This window comes from Xenopus laevis, chromosome 8S (assembly GCF_017654675.1).
Source record: "Xenopus laevis strain J_2021 chromosome 8S, Xenopus_laevis_v10.1, whole genome shotgun sequence".
NCBI lineage: Eukaryota > Metazoa > Chordata > Amphibia > Anura > Pipidae > Xenopus > Xenopus laevis.
This window is the reverse complement of record NC_054386.1, coordinates 90805551-90830412: the sequence shown is the minus strand read 5'-3', so window position 1 is coordinate 90830412 and position 24862 is coordinate 90805551. Positions and strand designations below refer to the sequence as shown.

General features: G+C 39.3%; 1 protein-coding gene across 2 annotated transcripts in view; it reads right to left on the bottom strand.

Moving 5' to 3' along the window:
- tmem121.S (transmembrane protein 121 S homeolog) overlaps window positions 1–13705 on the bottom strand; it is a 169496-nt gene extending 155791 nt beyond the window's left edge. For both annotated transcript variants that reach the window (XM_041574386.1, XM_018240994.2), the window contains exon 1: window positions 12982–13705. The gene's annotated coding sequence lies outside the window, so the exon portion shown is untranslated. The remainder of the gene's footprint in view (window positions 1–12981) is intronic.
- Between the last annotated feature and the right edge of the window lie 11157 nt (window positions 13706–24862).

Here is a 24862-nt window from a genome sequence, read left to right as displayed (position 1 = left end):
GAGAGCAGGAGGGCCCTGGTAGCAGAGTTTAAGATTGATTAGAGGGGAGAGAGATGGGAGTTAGGGAAGGCTAAAGGAATAGCACAAAAAACAAAGCAAAGTTATTTTTCATGTGAAATAAAGCTATCACTTTGAGTATTCATATTTGAATTACACACTGTCCATGTAGAGACTCAAGTGAAGAATTTGGGAATACACGGCACACCCTAAACACCAACTATTTCAGTGGGGGGGAAATGTGTGCAATCAAGCTGTGTCAGAAGAAGTTATAGAAATGATGCAAAGTACAGGCTCAAATATCCATTTCTTACAAAGAAGACACAGGTACAATCAGTTTTTTGCACTTTGCATCCTGCCCTTAAAAGAATTGCCATCCAAACAACATTTTTTGTTTGACATCACTGTGCAAATGGAAAATGATTTAAATGAAGTGCCCCCTTCCCCCATGGGCAGCTGTAAGGTAAAATGCAAGCAGCAGTTTTGTCATGTTAAGGGCATGGTGGGATTATTTTATTAAAAGACGTTGACTACTTTGGATCAAGAGTTCCATGAAGCTCAGTCAGAACTGTCAATATCACTTTAAGAAACACATTTCAGTACGAACAATGAAAAATAGTTTCAAGGACAAGGTGTCATTCTCTTTAGGGGAAAGCAGCAGTTGCAGTTACATCAAAATGACAAATTATGCCAAGAAACAGATGTTTAGCTCCAAGAATGCTGTAGTCTATGGGCTGTATTTTAGTGTGTATTTAATTGTACACCAAAAGTGTTAATATTGGTATAAATAGTAATACTAATGCCCAGCCAATGGCAGGGTCACAAAGGCAATACACTCCAACAGACTTGAGCATCTGCGTATCTTACACATTGTTATTAGCTACAGTTTTCTGCTTTGCAATAAATGCACTAGGGCCACAGCCAACTTTGAATTCCTTGTTCCCTTTTTTCATGTTTCATGTTGTTGCATGGATTGAGGAGCACTGGTGCTAATTGAGTTAGTAGTGTGTGTCATGAATGGATGCGACCATCATGACAGATTTAAAAAGTAAATAGTCAGTACTAGTACTTATTAATATTACCAATATTTTTATTGTCCCACTTTGTGTTATACTGTATAAGGGAATTTAAGTAATCTGGGGAGTCTGATGCACCAGAGGGCTGAGGACTTTAGGGCTTATTTATGCCTCCAAGTGCATTTGTGGTCCTGCACTTTTTTCCACAGTGAGTTGCACATTAAACACCTTTCATATAAGGGACTTGTATCAAAATGTGCTCCTTGCACTCTTGTATAGCTGAGCTCAGTTCCTTATGCCTTCCATTCCTAAATTGTGTTTATTGACCTAGGGGAACCCTGGGACTCCCCTTACTTTAACTGAATCAGTTTCAGTGGGACTTGGCTTTTACTATTGAGTGTTGTTCTTAGATCTACCAGGCAGCTGTTATCTTGTGTTAGGGAGCTGCTATCTAATAACTTCTAATTGTTCTTTTGTTAGGCTGCTGGGGGGGAGGAAGGGAGGGGGCTGATATCACTCCAAATTTCAGTACAGCAGTAAAGAGTGATTGAAGTTTATCAGAGCACAAGTCACATGACTGGGGGCAGCTGGGAAACTTGACAAAATGTCTAGCCCCATGTCAGATTTCAAAATTGAATATAAAAAAAATCTGTTTGCTCTTTTGAGAAATGGATTTCAGAGCAGAATTCTGCTGGAGCAGCACTATTAACTGAAAACATGTTTTCCCATGAAAGCATCCCTTTAAGGTATTAAAAGCAGCAGACTTTCTCTGAGCTTTTAGATCTCCTTTAAACATCTATGACAGTCAGTGGATTTTTACTCTAATGACAGTCATCCTTTTATGTACCGTGCCATTAACTTGGACCTAATAATCCCATTTCTTGAGCAGTATTTGTATCCACTATAATCACCTGAAGGTTGCAGGCAGCTAAAAATGGATGTTATATTATTTTATGTCAGTTTTATGACGCTTTTGAAAGTAACAGCCTTTTGCTTAATTTTATTTCTCCATCTTTTGGGCTGCCACTCAAAACAAAGACATCTGTTTGCTGAGCATTTTCCCTTATCACCATCTTTCACTTCACCGATGAGCTGCTTTTTTCTTGTCAATATCTCTTACAATTACAGAATGGCTGCTTACCTCATCGGTTAAAAAGATAGCTTTTGATATAAATCTCTATCACCACATAACCCAACTGTGCCAAAAACGTGTCTTCTGTGTCCGATTGGTGCACAAGGGCCACGCCATCTAAATCACTATTTTGTCATCAGTTTAGTGCTAGCACAGCTTGAAACCATGAACCAAAAGTCTGAGGAACAGAAAATACAATTGAGATGGCCTCATGCTGCTCTCAAACTGCAGAGAAGGTGTTCCATTACCAGGTTCTTTCATTAGTGCACATCAAACTTATAGCTCAGATAAACACATTTATGGAATTGCTTTCCAGCAGAGACGGTGGAGATCACATTAACTTTCATTTTTACATATAAAGGAAACACGCAGCAACCACCAAATGATACAGGTCTTGTGTTTTCTAGTGGTCACCATTTAAAGGGATGTATATGAATTGCGGCTGCTTATTGTAATCGTGTTGTTCCTACATAAGTATCCTATAAATCTTAAACTTTCTAATGGAGCAACTTGATGCAAAGACAGAAAACACACAGGGAAACTTGTATTATGGGAAAATATCATGAGTACGAATGCAGACTGCAATTTAAATTTATTTCTCTTGAGCCATCTCTTTAGTTTGTAGCTCATCAAACTGAAAAAAAAGAAGAAATAACAATATGTAAAAATCAGGGATAATTCTTTGTTTGCTTTTGCTATCTTTCATTTACTACTATCAAATTCTGACCCTTGTTTGATCTGCATTAAGACACGTATCTATAAATAATCATGGAATGTGCGATGCCATTTATTCTTCCAATATAAATACTGACTGTGATCAATGATGCCTTCTCAGTGGTCAGATTGGTGATGTTACTAGATGTTTGCACCAGTTTTTGCTCATTAGTTGTGACTAAAATGTCCTATATGAAGAGCTAGGGGGCAATCTGAATTGAGCAAGTTCATAAACTCTTGCCTGTTTTTTTCATTTGAATACCTTGGCTTTCAGCTGATTCCAGCCTGGTTTCTTCATTTGAATACTTTGGCTTCCATCCGATTCCAACCTGATATCTACATTTAAAGTTTCAAACCTGCCAAGCTTTGGATTTTTTTGTCAGGAAAAAAAAACTGATCAGAAGGAAGCTGAGGTATTTACGCTCCTAAATTGTCAGGTTAAAGGGATACTGTCATGGGAAAAAAACAAATTTCAAAATGAATCAGTTAATAGTGCTGCTCCAGCAGAATTCTGCACTGAAATCCATTTCTCAAAAGAGCAAACAGATTTTTTTGTATTCAATTTTGAAATCTGACATGGGGCTAGACATATTGTCAATTTCCCAGCTGCCCCAAGTCATGTGACTTGTGCTCTGATAAACTTCAATCACTCTTTACTGCTGTACTGCAAGTTGGAGTGATATCACCCAAGTCCCTTCCACCCCCCCAGCAGCCAAACTAAAGAAAGAACAATGGGAAGGTAACCAGATAGCAGCTCCCTAACACAAGATAACAGTTGCCTGGTAGATCTAAGAACAACACTCAATAGTAAAAACCCATGTCTCACTGAGACACATTCAGTTACATTGAGAAGGAAAAAGCAGCCTGCCAGAAAGCATTTCTCTCCTAAACTGCAGGCACAAGTCACATGACCAGGGGCAGCTGGGAAATTGACAAAATGTCTAGCCCCATGTCAGATTTCAAAAATGAATATAAAAAAATCTGTTCGCTCTTTTGAGAAATGGATTTCAGTGCAGAATTCTGCTAGAGCAGCACTATTAACTGGTGCGTTTTTTTTAAAAAAAAACTTGTTTTCCAATGACAGGATCCCTTTAAGAAGGGTCTATAATTTGGGATAGGTAAATGTTATCGTCTGATACATATTCTTGGTTAAATTTGCATTTTTGCAAGTGCTGAATCTGCGCTACAATTTAACCATGCATTCTATTCCTGTAAAAAAAATTGTGTTTATTTGTCAGTGGTTTGCGAATTATTTGCAAAAGCCAAATTGGGACAGGTTTGCTTATCACTATGTATGATTTATTTCATGCAATAGAAAAAGAAAGCAATAAAGGGAAAGAAGCAATATCCATATAATATTCATCCACTGCTGATTTTCACTTTTAAATGTGAGATTAACGCGCCACTGCATAAATATGCAACGGCTTCCTCCTGAGTGGTATATACAGCAAGTGATTAAGACAAAAATATCCTGTGCATACAAAATGTTTTCCTTTTTCAGGTAAAGGCACTATAAAAGTATAATTAGAGCAGAATTCCCATTAAAGACGGCATTAGTAGTTATGTTTGTTTCTTAAATAGTACTTTTAGAGGAATTCAGCTGTATTAAAGTAAAATATTTGCTGTAGTCAAGAAAACCACTTTCTCTTAAGTAGGAAAGTTGCCTTAAAGGAGCATGAGATAAGTAACTGCTGTTAACTCCACTTCTTATGTGCTGAAGTCATTCCAGTTCTCAACCATGCCCTACAGATGCCTTGTTTGTACTTGACTGGTTTATATAGTGTTGTATTTTAGTTTTAGTAGAACTTAATTACCTCAAATGCAGATCCTTAAAGGCAGATTTATCCATTTTTGATAACGAGGAAAACAAACCATGACTACAAACATAACAAAACTCATCCTTTTTTCCCATGGCCACTTTTTTTTTTTATTCTTGAACACTAGTATCTTTAAGAAAACAAAAGGCAGGATAGGTTTGGTTTTTTGCAGAAGAAATGTTGTACAAATTGTTCCCAAATTGTTCCGTGAAGCTCAAATTTTTATAAATTGGGAATAAAATAAAATCTATTTGGGTACAGTAGGGGGCACATTCACCAAGCTCGGTTGAATGAATAGAGGGAAAAAAACTCGAATTTCGAGTCGTTTTTTGTGCTCCTCGACTATCCAATTGGCGTAAATTCGCCTGAGTAGAATGATTCGAATAGATCGAGCGCAAAAATGCTGCGAATATTCACCCATTCGATAGTCGAAGTACTGTCTCTTTTAAAAATCATTCGACTGCCTACTTCGCCAGATTAAACCTACCGAATTGCTTTAAAAGCCTATGGGAAAGTCCCATAGGCTTGTTTTCTAAGTTTTTGATCGAATAAAAATTCGATCAGTGATGGGCGAATTTATTCGGCAGGCGCAAATGGTTGCCGGCGTCAAAAATAAGACGCCGTGGCGTTTTGCAAATATTTCGCCATCTCGGCAAAGCAAAACGGCGCAAATTTGCCCATCACTACATTCAATCGATCATTCAGTCGAATGAAAATCCTTCGATCGAATATTCGATCGTGCGACTATTCGCCGGGGCGAATATTCGCCCATTCGACTATTCGCCAGCGCGTAAATTCGCCCGATTCCCTATTCGATTCTATTCCCCAGTCGAATTTCCAGGGATTTAACCCCTCGAAATTCGACCCTTGATACATCTGCCCCTGTGTGTTAACTTAAAATCACAAAGGTGTGAAAGTAATGTAAGAGGGTAAACATTTAGTAAAACTGTTTGTTAGTATTCTCCAAGAAGGTTGGGAGTAGGCCTCTTAAAGTGAAGGTGATAGAATTCCCCTAGGTGCTCTCTCTTTGGTTCCCCCATTGGTTGGAGGAAGTGGTGTAGTGCTCCATGGAATGGAGGAAGGTTCCCATATAAGAGAAGTAAGTGCAAGGACAGTTTTGTTATAGTCACTCTAGGAGTGAAAAGCAGAATAAATTAGGTAGTAGAGCAACCAGAGGCTCCAATGAGGACAAGAGGAGGTATAGTACCCTGCAGTGATAAGGCAACACGCATAGGGACTCAAGTGGTAAGGCTCAAGGATAGAGAGATCCTTGGAGTGTGGGACAACTGTGAGATTCACCTTCAATGGAGATTGTTCCCCAAAGGAAGGCAACGCTGCCTCTGAGATGTTATGAACACTAAACCTGAAAGTTTGTAAGTATACATTGGATGGTTATTGTTGGAAGTATTTACTGATTGATATTGTAACATCATTTGAATACATTTGCGAATTCGCCAAATTGATGCAAGTGTCAGAATTGACGTGGGCATCAAAATTCGTGTTTCATTAATTTTTTATCATTTTGCCAATTCCACGTGAAATTCGCAAATTTTTTGCCGAAGCGAAACAGGACAAATTCGTCGATCATTACATATGTGTCATCATTTCTTTTTCTTTTTTTTTTAAATGATAACCATGTTTAGTATGAGAGGAAGCGAAAAGAGAATTAGGGTGCTAACTAGCTCAAAAAAACTAGATAATTTAAAATAAAAAAAAAATGATAAATTAAATATACCAATCAAAAGACTCAGAATATAAAGGTAAAATAGTAATACATAAATAATACATCCAGTAGGGTTGATTGGATCAACACATAAAAATGATTGTTGAAAGAAATTTAAATATAAAATTGTCATTATGGAAATAGATACTGAACAATGAAGTTGATATGTTGAAACCAATGCATTGAAATAGATATATTACCCACTTGTGACTGGGCTGTACCATTAGCGAGAAATATTGGTCTCCCCCCATACGCATCTGCTGAATAAAAACATGATTCTAATTAGTGATGGGGCGAATTTGCGCCTATTAGGGATGTAGCGAACCGCCGATAATGTGTTCGCGAACGCCGTTCGCGAACACCGGCAAAAAATGCGAACAGTTCGCGAACAGTTCGCGAACTTCGAACATCCGAAAATCGTTCGATTCGAACGATCGAAGGATTTTAATCGTTCGATTTTAGCGATCGAATGGTCGAACGATTTTGACGCGAACGCCTATTGGCGAACGTCGCGCGACGTTCGCGAACTTGCGGCGGACGCGAACAGCCGATGTTCGCGCGAACAAGTTCGCCGCAGAACAGTCCGCGACATCCCTAGCGCCTATTCGCTTCGCCGGAAAATTTGCGAGTTTTGCGCGAAATTCACGAAACAGCGCCGGTGTCTCGTTTTTGATGCCGGCACCAGTTTTTTGACGCCGGCGTCCGTTTTTGTGTGTAAAATAGACAGATTCACCTAATGTTAAATAATCACTGCCCTGTTTTAAGGTGAATAATGTACTAATTATGTCAGGAGTAGTGATGGGCGAATTTGCGCCATTTTGTTTCACCAAAAAATTCGCTAATTTCTAGCAAAATTCGCAAAACCACAAAAAATTTGTGAAACGGCGCCGGCGTCTTGTTTTTTATGCCGCCGCCCGTTTTTGACGCCGCTGTCCTTTTTTTGGACATCGGCGCACACTCGCTGGCGAATGCACCAGTGAATTATTGCAGCTGTTTTGCGAATTTATTCGCCAGCCGGCGAATCGTGCAAATTTGACGCAAATTCTCCACAAATTCGCGCCTGGCGAATAAATTCGCCCATCACTAGTCAGGAGTGCCCATCCTTTACTAATGTGAGGTCTACTTTTAGTGATGTTGGCCCATTATGATCTACATCTATTTTGTGGAATACCTCTATGAATACATTGTGTTGTCTAATTAGCTGCAATCATTATGGTAATTTGAAAATACAAAAATATAAAAGTGCATTTAAAAGCTCAACCAGAGATTATTCACAAGGCCACATAATTACAGGTGTTGCAGGTGACCAACATAATATCCAAAGTGCTAAATGTAGGTTACATCCACTAGGCGCAAGGAATGATTGTGAATAAAATAAAAGTGGGAATATGAGTGTTTGGGATCAGAAAGACTGGAGGCTCAGAAACAATGCTGCACTGGGGCCACAATGCTTCTTGTTATACCACTTTGCATTAAAGCGCCACCTGCCCATTACATCAGTATTATGATACTACACAAAGGAACTCTCCTTATCACTTTTTCATGTTCACTCAGTCTCCTTGCTCTTATTTATCATGCCTATGACTAAGGGCGTAAGTGCCCAAAATTCATAAGATTTTGATCTTGCCAACGTTTTTCCATCAGAACAAATTTTTTTTTTTTATTGGAGAATCGTGTTGCTGTCCATTACTTTTCATTGTACAAAGGACACCAAGCCTCTTCTCCAATGAGATACAGGGTGGTGAGCTGGGTGTGGCTAATAAAGATTATTTCTGAATGTACATAACTCTGGTATGCCACAAGGAAATGCCATAACATTATGATGGTTGATTGAGTAGAAAACAGGAGCTCATGAATCTCCTAGGCCAATATACAGTAACACCATCATTTCCCTAAGCTACTAATAGTGTTAGAAAAATAGAACTTCACTACACCTTTATTTTCACTTAAAACTAATTTTACATTGAGTTTTAATTTTACATTGAGTTTTAAGTATCTAGCATGCCCCACACAATAACAGACTTGCCACAACGTTAGGGATATCTATGGTTATTCATGCAAAATTCATCTGAAAGAACGTTTAGGGATCTTTTGAGAGTCTAAACAGTAACTATACATGGTCCTTTGTAGTGATGGGCGAATTTGCGCCGTTTCACTTCGCCAGAAAATTAGCGAATTTCGCGCGAAATTTTCGTGAAACTGCGCCGGCGTCTCGTTTTTGACGCCGGTGCCCTTTTTTTTGACGCCGGTGCCCTTTTTTTTGACGCTGGTGTCCGTTTTTCCGGCTAATTTTCGGTTAATTTTCGCGGGCGTTTCGCGAATTTATTCGCTGGCGGCGAATAAATTCGCCCATCACTAGTCCTTTGGTCTTTAAGGAGGACTCCGGCTTCCAAACCAAAATTTGATAAAGAGGCCCACTTAACACAGAACCCACTAATATATCCATTACAATTATCTGTTTCTTCAAAAAGTATGAATAAATGCCATTTTCTATGCTGAAATCCAACTGTTTCCTTTTCTTTCTGCATCATTTGAAATCCTGGCAGAGAAGGAGGGACTAAACACTGATGTTACAAATTGTAACAGCTTATAGACAGCATGCAGGAACTACATAACCCAAAATGCACTGCACTGTGATGTTCCTTTCCTTATTGAAATCATGTGTGTAGGGAATTGTGGGGTTTGGAGGATGCAGGCTGAGGACAGATGGCTGTTGATACGAAGTAACAGTAGTCAGCCAGCTCAGCAAAGTAGTCAGACAGATCAGCAGGAGAGCAGGGGGCTAGGGTTAGGGAACTGTTCCAAATCATTAAAAATCATGCAAAATCTGCATATTTTTTAATTGATGTATATTGCAAAGTTGCTTGAAACTATGTTTCCTTTTCAAAAAGCTTAAGTTATGTTTTTGTTCCCCTTTAATGAAGTCATAATGACATTTCTCCCTTTCTGATGCAACATGTTACCTTCATCTAATAAACATCAAGTAGGAAAGGCATTAGTAAAATGTTGACCTTAATGAACTCATGGTATATAACTTGACTTACCTAGACCCTAATCAAAATTTATTTCAGTGCTTCTCTCCACCAGAAGCACCACCTAAAATCACTGATCCCCCTATATTTATGCCACTGAACCCATGGTGTATATCCATATCCAGTACTGCAGGACCACAACGCTGCAGTTTAAGTCCCCTTAGAAATGAGTCTACTGGCCAGATATATCAATTTTTATTAAAAATAGTATTAGACATTTTACTCATTTTCCATGTAAATTATGTCTTCAAAATCTATTTGTGCTTCCATCCTAATACTACAAATTCACTGCAAGGGAATAGTTTAGCAAATCGGTCTGTATATTAATTGCTATTTAACAAGTAAAACTGTGGGGCGAGTTAAACTTGTCATTAACCATTATATCCTCATACAATTATAACCATTATATGGGCAAAATATTGCCAACTGATCAGTTAAAAGAGGGTGTCTTATAATTGGCCAAGCGCTTGACAACTAGACAAATTAGACAACAATTGAAAATCCAGATGATTCTTTAATGTATTTCAGAGAGAGAATAGTGATGGTAAATCAGTAGTACATATAGAACACTCAAAAATGTGGTCCTACCAACACGTATGTGTCCTTCATTCTTCCAATCCAATTTGCTGTCAAATCTTAGTAATTCAAATATCTTTCTGAACATGTAAAAGAATATATTTGCAAACCAAATTTTCATGAAGATCTTGCATGGGGAGAGTATAATGTGATAATTGAAGTATCATTGAATAATCTCTGTGTATTTTGTATAATGCTACCACTATCATTATTAGGTGCAACTCATTCCATGTAATGCACTGCTCAATTAATCGAGGTTGTGGAGTCTATATATCTTTAGAACTATATTATCATAAAAGAGATTTGAATGAATGTCTATGAATATTAATTACATTATTAGACAAATCATAACTGTAGACAATTCAGCCATGTCATTGCTTATTTTTTCTAGAGGTATCAAGTGATTTATTTGGAACAAGTAAATACATCAATGTTTTGTAATATCTTTTGTTTTCATATTTGAGATCTTATCCACATTGTTGTGTCACCAAAACTGGTTAAATAAGGAAATATGCTGAGGAAACTTAACTTCTGAGCCTTTCTTCTACATTAGTTCTTAAAAAGCTTCATTACAGGAACATATTCTACTGACTGAAGGTGCAACTAGATTATAAAAGCCAGCACCCACCTGATGGATCAAGACATATCGTTCCTTTTTTTGGACAGCTACTGAGTTAAGGCAACTCTGCAAAATTCAATAAATATAAGGAACTTAGATATACACCCAATGGATATATAAGTATATATAAGTTGCAGTTTTATCCCACTCCTACAAGAAATCTGTTTTGGCCCCCAGTTAAAGTTCCCCTTCCTATAAAGACAGAAGTATAGCAGGCAGCTCTTGTCTAGTGACTGACACTAGATGATATCCATGTGGCACAGGCTTCAATGTTGACCCCTGATGTCAATCAAAACACAAGAGCTGTGTGTTGTTATGGCTATATACATATGTCATGTGTTCCTCATATGAAAGCATGAACTTATTAAGCATATTAAGCATATGCAGATACTTTTTATTCTATTAGAATGGCAATTATGGATTTGCTCACATGCGTGTCTGCAGAAGGGGGCAAGAGGGGGCAGTTGCCCAACCCAGTTAGTTCCAAGAATTTTTTGTAATGCCCAACAACACAAAACATTTTTTTATAATTCCTACCCCAAGGAAAGCTTAATTAGGTCATCTTCTGCATTGTCTTCTTCAGTGGGATGCTACTCTATGTGATATTAGCTAACTTGCCCCCCCCTCCCTTAGAATTTTTCTGCGGACACCCATGGTTCCACACCCCAGCAGATGCTACAGCCGCCAACTCTAAGAAGGAGGGATTATGTTGGGTGGAAACAAAGTCCTTCCTTGCCTCATTAACATATCACAGATTAATTGGCTCTGCAGTCAAGTTATTTACTTTTGTTTTCTTTACTTTTTAGGGTAGCACAAAGTAGTCTTTAAAGATACTAATTAACTGGGCTCCGTTCAAATAACAATGACTTTTTAGATCAATGCACAAGAATTTTCTTATCTTTCTTAAAATTTTTGATCACTATCATAATTTCAAGGAACTCAGACATCAGCCATCATAAGGCAACATTTTTGGGTGCATAGAATTATTACCCAACTTCAACTGTTTGTATTCTTTATTACAGCTTGACACATGATATATATAATATCAAAGTAGTTATATCAGTACTTTATATCCAAAGTGTTTGTTATATGTAGCATGCACTAATTATACCAGTGACACCCTAATCTTGATGTTGACCTATATGCTTATTATTACTCTAACTCTACTATTCTAAATGTCTCCTGCAGTGGGATGATATGTTTAAACACCATAACTTTTCTAAGAAGACTTGCTGACAAACTGATCTTTGTGTTGCTATAGGAAAGGACTGTCAGAAGCAGGAGCCCTTGGTGAAAAACAGAGGAGTCAGGTTCTGTATATAAAAATTCATACATGAAATCCAGTAATTATTCCTCACTGCACAATATGTCCATCTTTGAGCATACAGTAATTGTCAATGGGTTCTTGGTATTAGGAATCAAGAATGGTTCCGACATGGTTTCAATAGGTCCAACAGGGAGAGTGAATAAAATATATATAACATTTTTCTAGTAAAGGAAATAGCATCATTAATTCATATGAGATAACAACATGGCAGAACACAACTGGTAATATACAGTAAGGTACACATTGCTAATCATTCCTGCAGTATAAGGACACTTACTTATTGCAGTGTGACTGTATACGAAGGCTTGCCCTCACCTTTTTAATTTGTATTTGCTCCTATATTCCGCTGTGCACTCACTGGGTGAGAGATGCACTTCATGGGGAAAAAAAGATGTCTAATTAATTAGCAATTGAATAAAAGCTTTGAGGCGAGGATGTGTCCTTTGGGTCTCTTTGATTGTTATCCATGTCAAACGGGACCTCTGGAAATTGCTTGTCTTGGCTGTAGATATTCTGGGTTACAGTGTTTCATCTCCTATCCTTCATATTACATTGACTTGACACTCAAATATGAGCTATTCATGGGAAAGCATATATATATATATATATATATATATATATATATATATATATATATATATATATATATATATATATATATATATATATATATAAAATATATATATATATATAATATGTCTGATGGGATGAAAGGTTTCACACTAGGAATTGTGATGAGTTAGAAATAGCCGGCGCATAGATTGGGGCTTTAGCACATGTAGCTGCAGAAGAGTTAAGCGTACGACATATGCAGTTTGGATATTCGGTATTCAGTCTGACGGCTGTGTGACAGTATTGAAACATGTATTTTATTAAAGTACCAGATCAGGGGCACCTACCGACCAACATACTTCATTCAGCACAATGCAATTATAATTTTTGCATAGTACGAGGGGCCATAGAAATAAATCACTTTCCGGTCAACTGTACATTTTTTGTTTAAAGGTGAAATTTTCAATTCAGCTTACCTTTGATCGAGCAGGCGAAGCTTCAGCACCAGTTGTGTTTCATATTTGTAATCCCATCCAACTTGCCGTTATAGTATTCCAAAAGGGCTATCAATCTTCCCCACAGGACACCAGAATCCGGCAGTTTCTTTTTTTTTTTCCCTTAATTTTCAGATGTGATGATGATGATGATTTTTCACCTCCCGCACTCCACAAAATCCAAACCATACAGAAGAGTGAGTGAAGGAATAAAAGACAGACGGTAGAGAACTATCCGGTTTGTGCACAAGAGAGTAGAATCGAGGATGTTGAGACTGCACTGCTGTGCTCTGGCTCTTGCATTGACTGTACGTATAACTTCACTTCCAAGGAAACCTGCATAATTTATTGGCAATTTGCTTATGTAGAAGGACCGTCAAGCCTCTCTCTCTCTCTCCCCTCTTCCATTCTCTCATCTAGGAGCAGTTGCCAGATTCTTCAGCTCGCCTTTCCTAGGCTGCACTCATCAGATGAAGCCAAAGGCACCACACTGCATTCAAGCAGTCATTTGTAGGATAAATGCCAATAACAGTGGAGATATTGCTATGGTGTGTGTGTGTGTGTGTGTGTGTAGGGGGAGGGGAGACAGAGGCAGGGAAAAGACAGAAAGGCTTCTCTCTTGTTTCTCATAAAGACTGGGGCAAAGTCAGGGATATACAGTCACAAAGTCCCTGTTATTTCTCAGCGTCTGCCTCTTCCCCCCCCCCTCCCAGCAGTTTTAACAGACAAAATGATCCAAGCTATTTCCAGGCAATTTTCCACCCTACAGTGAGTGCCTAAATGCACGTTTCACAATGGGAATCATTGCACCAGAATAATCAGAAAGGGGGTTACTCATTAAGGGAGACAGGAGGAATATAAATGCCTGTCGGCTGCAACACCGTGGGGAACGATCCGAAAAAAGCCTTGCAGCACATGTGTGTCAAAAAAGAAGCAAATGGAGCCTGCATCATGGGTTCCCTTCTGTGAATTACTAGGGTTCAAGGGACAATATTTGGTTTATTGACAATGATTTAGTTGTATAATCACATTTACTTTACAGTGCTACGCAATATGTTGGCGCTATATAAATACATGTTAATAATAATAATAATATTTTGACCCTAAGGGGGTTATTTATCAAAATCCAATTTCTGATGTTTGAAATAAAAAAAGTCCAACCAAACTCATTTATTATTTCAAAAAACACAATAAAATCAGATTGGGATAAACTGTGACTTTTTCAGTTTATGAATGAAAAAAGAAACAGATCTGACCCTTGAGACAGCACCTTCCCATCCCCTTGTCCAAACTCTCAGTGAACGAGCTTAAAACTTAACTTTTAATAAGCAAATCAATTAAAATAAACCCAGGAAAAGCGTTAAAAGTAGGTAAGGAACAGGGACACAGAAATACTACAGGTTAATGTGAAGAGGTTTCTAAATGGGTCTCACACCCGCCTAATCGGCTAAGGGTTAAAGTAGCCTACAGGAAGGAAAATGGAAACCTACAAAATGGGTCTCAGACCCGCCTAATGGTTAAGCCACAGTACTCCCGTACAGCCACCATTCATGAGTAACCACCCCTTCACCCGCATTCAAACCCTCCAGGTTTTGCAGCCAGAGTCGGCTGAGTTCAGATCTATGTGTGCATTAGCTAGGGATGCACCGAATCCACTATTTTGGATTTGGCCGAACCCCCGAATCCTTTGTGAAAGATTTGGCCGAATACCGAACCAAATCCGAACCTTAATTTGCATATGCAAATTAGTGGTGGGAAGGGGAAAACATTTTTACTTTCTTGTTTTGTGACAAAAAGTCACGTGATTCTCCTCCCCACCCCTAATTTGCATATGTAAATTAGGATTCGGATTCGGTTCGGCAGGGCAGAAGGATTCGGCCGAATCCGAATCCTGCTGAAAAAGGCCGAATCCTGGCTGAATCCCGAACCGAATCCTGGATTCGGTGCATCCCTAGTGTTAGCACATAGCAAATCTGTCTGGCTGGACTGCCAGTCTTTATCAAAGGCTCTTGCCATGTGAGTAGTACTACACAATAAAAAGGCCTGGGTTAGGCATGGGGTCAGAACGAGACTATTATTGGTGCTCCTATTCCGAATCGGGAGGGGAACTCTGAGGGTGAAGGGTGAAGGATCGGTAAAAGACTTAAGGGGGTGAACTCCGTAGAGCCTTTGATATAGACTGGCAGTCCAGCCAGACAGATTTGCTATGTGCTAACGCACACATGGTTCTGAACTCAGTGATGTGATGATGTTGATGCTGATTCTGTTAATGCCTTTAAGAGGGGTTTGTATAATTTCTTGGACAGACAAGGCTATTGTGATACTAACATCTACAATGAATACAGATATGGGTATAGACAGGGGCGCTCCGCCAATGAGGCGAGTTGAGGCACTCGCCTCAGGCCGCAGTGCCCCCCTGGTTGCCAGGGGCGGCAAAAATGCCGCTCCTGATAACTAAGAGCCATTGCGCTCTCTGCACTAGCAACATGGACCCCCCACCGACCCCCGCCTGGCGCTGAAGGTGAGTGCTGTGGGGAGGGGGGGGGGCAAAAACGAAGGCCGCCTCAGGTGGCAAATTGGGTAGGATCGCCCCTGGGTATAGAGTATAGTTTATGTACTGTAATTGTATGGAAGATCAGAGTGAATGTGTGTATGGTTGTGTGGGTTTCTTTTGGAGGGGTTGAACTTGATGGGCTTCAATCTTTTTTCAACCCCCTGTATATACTGTAACTGAAAAGGATTGTAGTAGTTAGAAAGTAGTTATGAAGAAAAAAATTGCAGACGCACCCAGTTGACCCTTTCTGCATTGGCAGCACATTCAATTTCCTTTATTTATCTTTTATACATCCTACAAATGTAAGTGCTGGTGTCCTAAGAGGCAGAAATTGCACCCCTTAGGAGCGTCATAAATGTGTGGGATTTTAGTGCAGGCGGCACATTGCACCTTGTGCTGAATCCAGCTCAAGGTACAAAGTGCAGCATTGAGGCATCCTATCATTTAACATTTGCTGTAAACAGTTATAAGATACTATTCCTGCATCTTGCACCCTCTGGGGCTTCCCAATGGGACTACCACCTGCTGCCCATCGCCCAAACACCACTGCTGCAAACCATGATTTCTGCTTGTTTTTAACACTTTGCACCCTGCCCTATGTTTTTTAATATGCCATGCCCAGGTTGTGTAACTGCATGCAAACATTGTACTGTATATTGTGTGTTGTTGAACTTTTTGTTAGTATTATCTGTAATAAGGTTCTTCTAACGTAAGAACTTGACTTCATATTATATGAGTGATATCATGACCAATACCTATGCCAAGTCAGAAAGTTATTTTGATGCCCACTTTATTAAGCCTTGTTCCTTGACTCTTTTTGCATTTTAACAACTAACCAATTGGCTTGAGTGGACAAACAATGTTTATTTTTCCTACCATCTGCCCCGACATTAAGTTCACCACCCATTTTACCAAAACGTGGCCAAGTTTATATCTTTAAAACAGTGCTGAGCAGAATTTCCTCCATCTCCTTAGAATAAATCATGTTTATACAAACTGGAAACCCAGCAAAACACAACCTCCAGCTTCTGCACTCAATTGGATGATTCGTCAATGGCCACCTCTATCCATAATGAGGTTGCTCAGCATGGCGTGTCTGTTTTTGTGCTGTCTCGTCCACTGTAATCCATGCAAAACACCCAAATTGCATTTTAGCACAATAACCAAACTTGATGAATTGCTGCAGTTAACTAAAACACTTGCTGTCCCAGTACAGTTGACATCAGAACGTTTGGAATAGCAATGTGCTTTTCATTATTATTTTGTCAGCTTTAATTATAAATAACTTTCTACTACTGTATGTTGTTTGGTTTTAAAGAGTTTTTCTTTTTATACTCTATATAGTGAAAAGTAACTATTAGAAATCCTATATAAGCTGCACCCATCATTTCCATTACATTATACAATTATATTCTTGACTTTTTCACAGGAACTGTTCAAAAAAAGAGGTCCATGCAGAGATGGGAGTGGAAGAACCCTCATGACCTGCACAGAACCCTAAATTGAATCAAGATAAATGCTTGTGGGTTGTATTAGAATGCTCATGTGAAGCAGTTCTGATTGCTCAATGGAAACCAGTCCCACCAAAAATGTTCTTCTTCCCTGAAGAATTTTAGCAACAACGATAGGACCAACCTCTTCAGATTCTTTTGGGCATGTAGGGCCAGATTCAATTCAATAAGATACTGAAAACTCATGGATGAGATTCAAATCAATTCAATTTAGAAAAAACGTATATCATGGTTTAATATGTGTAACATGTGAAGTCCATAGAAAAGTCCATGAGATAAGTCTTTCTCCTGGAATTGAATCTTGTGTATACGTTTTCACGTGATAAACCATGAGATAAATTTTTCTCACTGAATTGAATCTGACCCATAGTATATGAGGTTGAAAAGAATGAGGGGAGGCTTCAGAATGTATAGTTAGATAGTAGAATAAAGAAAGAAATCATGGGGAGTGTAAAATTTCCTTCACATTCAGACCTCTGGTTGCCCTGCTGCAGGGGACAGAAAGTAGGGAGCAAGTTGGAGCAAACTGGCATTTATGTATCACTAATCCAGTTTGATGGCACAGCCTTGAATGCATGAGCCTTGAAGATATTCTTTTGGTAAATATTATACTTATTAATCCTGCTTCTATGATGGCATTCCTCTTGCATTCTTTTTATCTGAATTTATTCGCCAGACGTGAATTCATGGCAAATTTGCCCACTTACCGCGGGTGAATAAATATGCGAATTTACAGTGAAAATTCGATGGCGAAAATTTGCCAGCATCGAACATTCCTGCCATCGAAAACATTTTGACAGCGGCGAAGATTTTGATGCTGGCATCAAAGTTTTTTCGCCACCGTCAGCGGTTTCTGACGCAGACGCCAATTTAGACACCACCGACGAGAAACGGACACCCATTGACTTTAATGGGCGCAGCGTCAACTTTGACGCCGGCACCCATTTTGCCACCATCAAAATCGATGTTTCACAATTTTTTCACCAGTTTCTCGAATTTCGCTGGAAATTTGCGAAATTTGTGGCAAAGCGAAACGGGACAAATTCGCCCATCGCTACTGATGTGTGCAACTCTATTAGTGGCCACTTAGACAGAGTGTAAACTTATTTTTCTCTCTACCGTTAGTCTTGTGAACAAATTGGTGTGATATTCAGATATGACCGCGTCCTATTAAGGTTCTGCATTACCCGATCCCTTTGAGAAAAGTCTGTGTCACAGCTGCTGTATCATTCTTCATTTACAATGACCTACAGATCTGTATAACATCAGAATTAGACAGAGAACACTTTTAGTGCTTCATGCTCAACAAGAAGAGCATAATTCTTCCTTTTTTTTTGTGAAAACACACCCCACTGAGGCTTCATGGAACATTCCAGACTTTGAGTTATTTATATAGTGAATAGTGTGCTACAGGACATGTAAAATACAGAATTAAATAGTTTTCCATTAGTGATGGGCGAATTTGCGGTGTTTCACTTCGCCGAAAAATTCACGAATTTCCCGTGAAATTCACGAAATGGCAAAAAATTCGCGAAATGGAGCTGGTGTCTCGTTTTTGAAGCCGGCGTCCGTTTTTTGGACACCGCCGAATTTTCTCAGCTACTTTGCGAATCGCGCAAATTCTCGTGAATTCGCACCTGCCGAATAAATTCACCCATCACTATTTTCTATATCTTTGGATGAAAAATGGACTGTACAAGGTGTGTGTGCACTTCAGAAGCTTTTATATATTGTGGTTTAATAAAATAGGTTGCTTTGGAGCCAAGGTGGCAGCTGTTAAAGTTGAAAAAGGAGAATAGGACATTAATTTCCATATCAAATGAGAGATTTGTTTTGTAAAATACACTGGTTTTAAAAATTAACCAAGGAGATCAGGGGTCAGGGGTCAACTGTAATTTCTCGATACAAATCTCATCTAAAGGAGAACAATAAAATTATTATTTTAAGTTACAAGTTGAAAAAAATCTTTTTGCTTATTTATATACCGTATATACTCGAGTATAAGCCGACTCGAGTATAAGCCGAGGTACCTAACTTTACCTAGGAAAACTGGGAAAACTTATTGACTCTAGTATAAGCCTAGACACTACAGCCCTGTCTCCCAGCAGTGCACATTCCGCCAAAGCGACCCCCCCAGCGACCAACCGGACTTCTTTGCAAAGTTGATGGTGACAAAGAATTTCCAAACGGATTACTGTGTGCATTGTCCCACTGTCCCACTACCATGTGCAGAGGGTGCTGTGTGATATTGCCATCACTGTTAATCGTTCTTATAACCAACAGAGTGCTGGTGAATTGCCTCGTTTAGATGTGATATTACAGTCACTGTTATTCTTTCATATAACCAACAGAGGGCACTGTGTGATATTGCAGTCACTGTTAATCTTTCATATAACCAACAGAGGGCACTGTGTGATATTGCAATCACTGTTATTCTTTCATATAACCAACAGAGGGCGCACTGCAATTCTTTCATATAACCAACAGAGGGCGCTGTGTGATATTGCAGTCACTGTTATTCTTTCATATAACCAACAGAGGGCGCACTGTTATTCTTTCATATAACCAACAGATGGCGCTGTGTGATATTGCAGTCACTGTTATTCTTTCATATAACCAACAGAGGGCGCTGTGTGATATTGCAGTCTCTCCCCAAGTGAAATGTTGGTATAGGAATGATTAAAAGTGACTGCAATCTCGGCTACTGCCCGCTAATCCGAGTATAAGCCGAGGTAGACTTGTTCAGCACATTTTGGATGCTGAAAAACTCGGTTTATACTCGAGTATATACGGTAATGTTTATGCAAGATAAAATGTGGTCCACATGAATGTAAAGATGAGATTCATCATCTACTGTAGAAAGCCTGCACCCTAATTTGTTTTAAAACATAAGGGTTTTTCCCATTAGTAAGAATATGCACATTAAGTCTTCTAAAATAAATGCAAATATTATGGATTTATGCTGTGTTAATTAATACTGATTACATAAAATTGCGTAATTACAGAGGAACAGGTAATTATTAGAATGATCAGAATTCAAACAATTACACATAAGGTAACCTTAAAAGAGATACTATGACCCATATTGACTGATTTTATTTTTTCCCACTATTTATACGTAACATATTTTTTACTCAACTGATAAAATCCTTTGGAAATAGCCTTGCCAGCATTTTAATAACTAGCCTCTAAATCAACTATATAGCTGGCCATACAGCCAAACAGGTGGTTCTTCCTCAAGGCCAGGGTACTATTGACCAATAGTGATGGGCAATCTGAACCATTTTGCTTTGCCAAAAATTTGAGAAACTGCAAAAATTCACTGAGGTTTAGAGGACACAAATTGAGTCATGACAAATTTTTAACGAGCAACACATTTTTTCACCCTTTATAGTCTACGGGCGTCATTTTTGCAGCAAAACTTGGCTAATACTTTCGCTCATCACTTGTGACCAAGGCTAACTTGAGAAAAGAATCCATCCAATTCAGGATGATCCTGGGGAAATCTGCATACGTAGAATTTATTCTCTGTTACTATGTTTTTAACCCATAATGCAGCATATTTATAGGGATGGGCGAATTTGACCCGTTTCGTTTCGCCAAAAACTTTCCGCCAGTGAAATGTCGCAGATGGGCATTAAAGTCTATGGGCGTCAAAAAAAATAGGAGGAGTTGTGTCGCACACAATTGCGATGGATCCCTTGTTATTGACATAGTAGTGCTGAAAAATGTCCGGTTGCCATAATTTCCACTGTGGTTCCAACATTTTCTTGAGTCAACAGACACAGTTGTGCACATTTTTGCCTGTTGACGCAGCAGGACTGACCAAGTGATGTAGAGATCAACTGCAGGGTTCAAGGAGCAAGGACCACATGTTGACTCTAAAGTTTACATGCAAACTGCAGAGAAAATGATCCAACTGCAACTGCTGTAAATGACCCCTATAATGTGCAGCATTTCTAGCCTTTGTGTTTGTTAAGTTTTAGTTCTCCTTTCTGCTCAGCACAATGTGACAAGACCCACCTTCTTCCACTATAGGAAAGTATGTTGCTCTGCACCATGTTGCACCATTCTTTGATTTGATTGCATCGCCCGTATTAATGTAACAGAGGAAAGCATTTTTCTAAACTCAATTCAGAATATAACTATAACAGTCAATAGCAGGAAGCCCTCTTTGTTGCATGAGATATCATCTCTTGGGTTCTTTGCAGGCGATCAATAGGTTAATCCAATGAGCTATTTCTTTAATGTTATTTGATGGATAAACATGTCATTAGGCATACAGGGGAATCAGAGTGAGCTGTAGGATTTTCTAAGAAAAAATGAAGAGTTGGTGGCTGGTTTGTACGAAGGGTTAGATCAATCCATCATTTCCTTCAGCCTCTCATTTTTTTTTTCCTCCAGCCTCTGTGGACTCACATTGAATGAGAACAAACTGAATAAATGAGGGGGCGGTTTATGAAGTTATTGTGAAAAATGCGAAGTGGTTGCTTGATGCAGAAAATTGTTTGAGGTAATTAGCTTATGCTCCCTACCAATTTATACATGTTAATTAGGAAAATTAGTTTTGGAGTATAATTGTTTGTCATTACCATTCCGCAGTCAAAAGTTGAAATCTAATATACGTGCGCTACATATTTCAACTTTCAAGTAGATATCCAAAAAAAAAAAAAAAAAAAAAATGGAAAGAAAAGGGAAGAAATCTGAGATTTGGAGAATCTGACTCGATGTGAGCTTTTTAGAAAAGCAACACAGGACAGTGAAGACAGCAAAATGCCCCCACCCTGAAATGAGTCAAACAGTTTGATCTTTAACAAAAGGGGGTGGGATCTTTAACAAAAGTTAAAAGCATAATGCAACCTATACACTATACAAGGCCACCATCCAGACCCGGCGGATTTTAGGGCTTAAAAGGGCCCGGCCATGCTGCATTTAATTGATTAGCTTTACATTACCTTTCTTACTACCCTGTTCCTCTATGAGGGGGCTGCCATATTTGTGCATCAGGAGTCCATTAGCATTAGAAACTCTAACTGACAGGTCAAGAAGGGACAGTCAAGTTGGCAAAACTGTCAAGTTTTGGAACTTCAAGTAACAATTACTTACAAAAGCAGAACTATCAGGGAAAAACAATCAACACGAGCTATAGGTGACTTTTGATGTCGATTAATATTTTGAAAAGAAAATTTTTAGTGTCAGTATCACTTTAAGGTATGAAGATCCGAATTACAGAAAGATCTGTTATCTGGAAGACCCAAGGTTCCAGAACATTCTGGATAACAGGTCCCATACCTGTATTCCTTGAAATCAACCACGAAAGAATGAACTGTCTGTGGCACACCACATTTAGGGGCACATTCACCAAGCTCGGGTGAATGAATAGAGCGAAAAAAACTCAGATTTCGAGTAGTTTTTTGTGCTCCTCGACTATCGAGTAGAGTAGAATGATTCGAATAGATCGAGCAAAAAAACGCTGCGACTATTCGCCCATTCGATAGTCGAAGTACTGTCTCTTTTAAAAATACTTCAACTGCCCACTTCGCCAGATTAAACCTACTGAATTGCTTTAAAAGCCTATGGGAAAGTCCCATAGGCTTTTTTTATACTTTTTTGATCGAATAAAAAGGCATTCGATCAATCGTTCGATCGAATATTTGATGGTGCGACTATTCGCCTATTCGCCAGCGCGTAAATTCGCCCGAATTGCCTATTCGATTCAATTCCCCAGTCGAATTTCGAGGGATTTAACCCCTCGAAATTCAACCCTTGATACATCTGCCCCTAAATATTCTAATGTCCCTATTGTCCATTAGCCAATAAAATGTATATCATGCCTGCTCTGATCAGAGCCAATGGACATTTTATATGCATTCAGTTAGCTTGTAAAGTTACCACTTTATGTTGAAATCAAGACCTATCCATTTAATATCTCCCCAATCCTCTAACATGTTAATTCTGTTTGACAGAACTTTCCTGATCTCTTTCAGCAGAGACCCCGAGTGAGACTCATTTCAAGCTGCTGCGTTGAGATAAATATATTTCATGCAGAAAGTGACCCTTTTTTTCATTGCCAAAACCTTGTCGGGTTTCTTTTTTCTATGAAATGCCACCAGAGTATGCATGACAAACTTCTGTTTAGCAATAAAGACTTTATCTTCTGCAGCTACCCACTCACGCTATAAATTCTGAATTTTTACAAGTTAGATTTAAAAGAACATTAAGCCTAAGGTGAGCAGCAACAAAGCCTGAGCATTAGCGCAAAGTGCAGTTCTGGTAATTCCAGCTGCTTATCACAACGTTCAAGCTGATATATATAGCCGTGTGCTTGGTATTCATTGCTAACGCCCAACGCATTTCATGCATTTCAATCACAATATTTTGACTGCACATACCATTTTGTACTTTTTTGTCTCGTTCTCTTATTTTCCCGGCCTGTCAGTAAAAGTGATGGTTGATCCCAGTGTTATTAATAGGGATAAAGGATAAATATATAGGAAGGCCGGTATTTTTTTCGAGAAAAGGTGCCAACCCTATTCTCTACTCAACATTCTATTAGTGTACATGGCACAAGGGTCAGAGACTGACTGATTTCATGTGCAGGCTAACTGGCAGTTACAGTGTTATGTCAATAAGATCTGACTGGTATCCCTATCTTGGTCTCCCAGACACATGAACTAGAACTTGTCTTCCTGAGCCAGTGCACATAGACCTGCTTGTCAACCACAAAGATAGGAAACAAATGTTGTGGGGCCCAAGTGCACCTACACACTTCTCTACACACTACAGGGGCACAATTGTCCTGTAGATCCTCCTTACAACGAATGTTCCCCTTTAAAGGAGAACTAAAGCCTAGCCCAGGGCTACTACAAGTTATGCCTTTTTTCTGAAGATGCCCCCAGTAGTTGTCGCCCATTGACTTCAATGTTTTTCACAAATGTTTCAACATTTTGCTAATGGCACACACAGGCAAAGTATAACACACAGCATAGGGTGGGCATAGTATGGCACATCCAGGGAGCATAGGACAGGCAGAGTATGGCACACACAGTGAGCATGGGGCAGGCAGAGTATGGCATACACAGGGAGTACAGGGCAGGCAGAGTATGGCACACAGGGATGTGTCACGGTCGGCACCCAAAAACCAGAACAAATGCCAAGCACCCTGGTCTCGGCTCGTGCTTCACCTGTAGTGTGACCACCGTTGGCCTCGGGAGGAGCCCTCAGCTACTTGGATGCCACCAGGACTTAAACGAGAGGTGCAAGGCTAGAGGTTCTGGATAGACTGAGGGGCACGACTGTTTGCTAGTGTGTTTAGGCCGAGGGTCACGGTACAAAACAGGAAACCAGAATCATCGTCAGAACAGCCTGGGTCGAGGCAGGCAGATGTAAAGCGTAATTAGTCAGGCAAGGGTCAAAACCAGGTAATCAATCAGACAGGTGTGAACAATGCAGGAGATTGCAGTCTGAATTTGAGGTTTGAACAATGCAGGGGCCAGTTAACCTCTGTAGTGAAACCTTTTAAATCTTACACATGGTAAGCAGACACAGCAGGCAGACGTTCATGTGGGGGGCCACAGAGAGGGGGTCACCAGACGCATGTGGCCCATGGGCCGCCAGCCCTGCCCTAGATGAAGGCTCAGGGTGTTGTACCCAGGCCCTCCAACTACTACAGTAAGTCACTCTCTGGGTTTTCACTTTTCCTCATATGTGAATTATTATTATTTCCTTATATCTGAGTTATTTTAAGGCCATAGAAGTCAACAAACCATTGCTATAGTTTTATAAACAATCGGAAAAG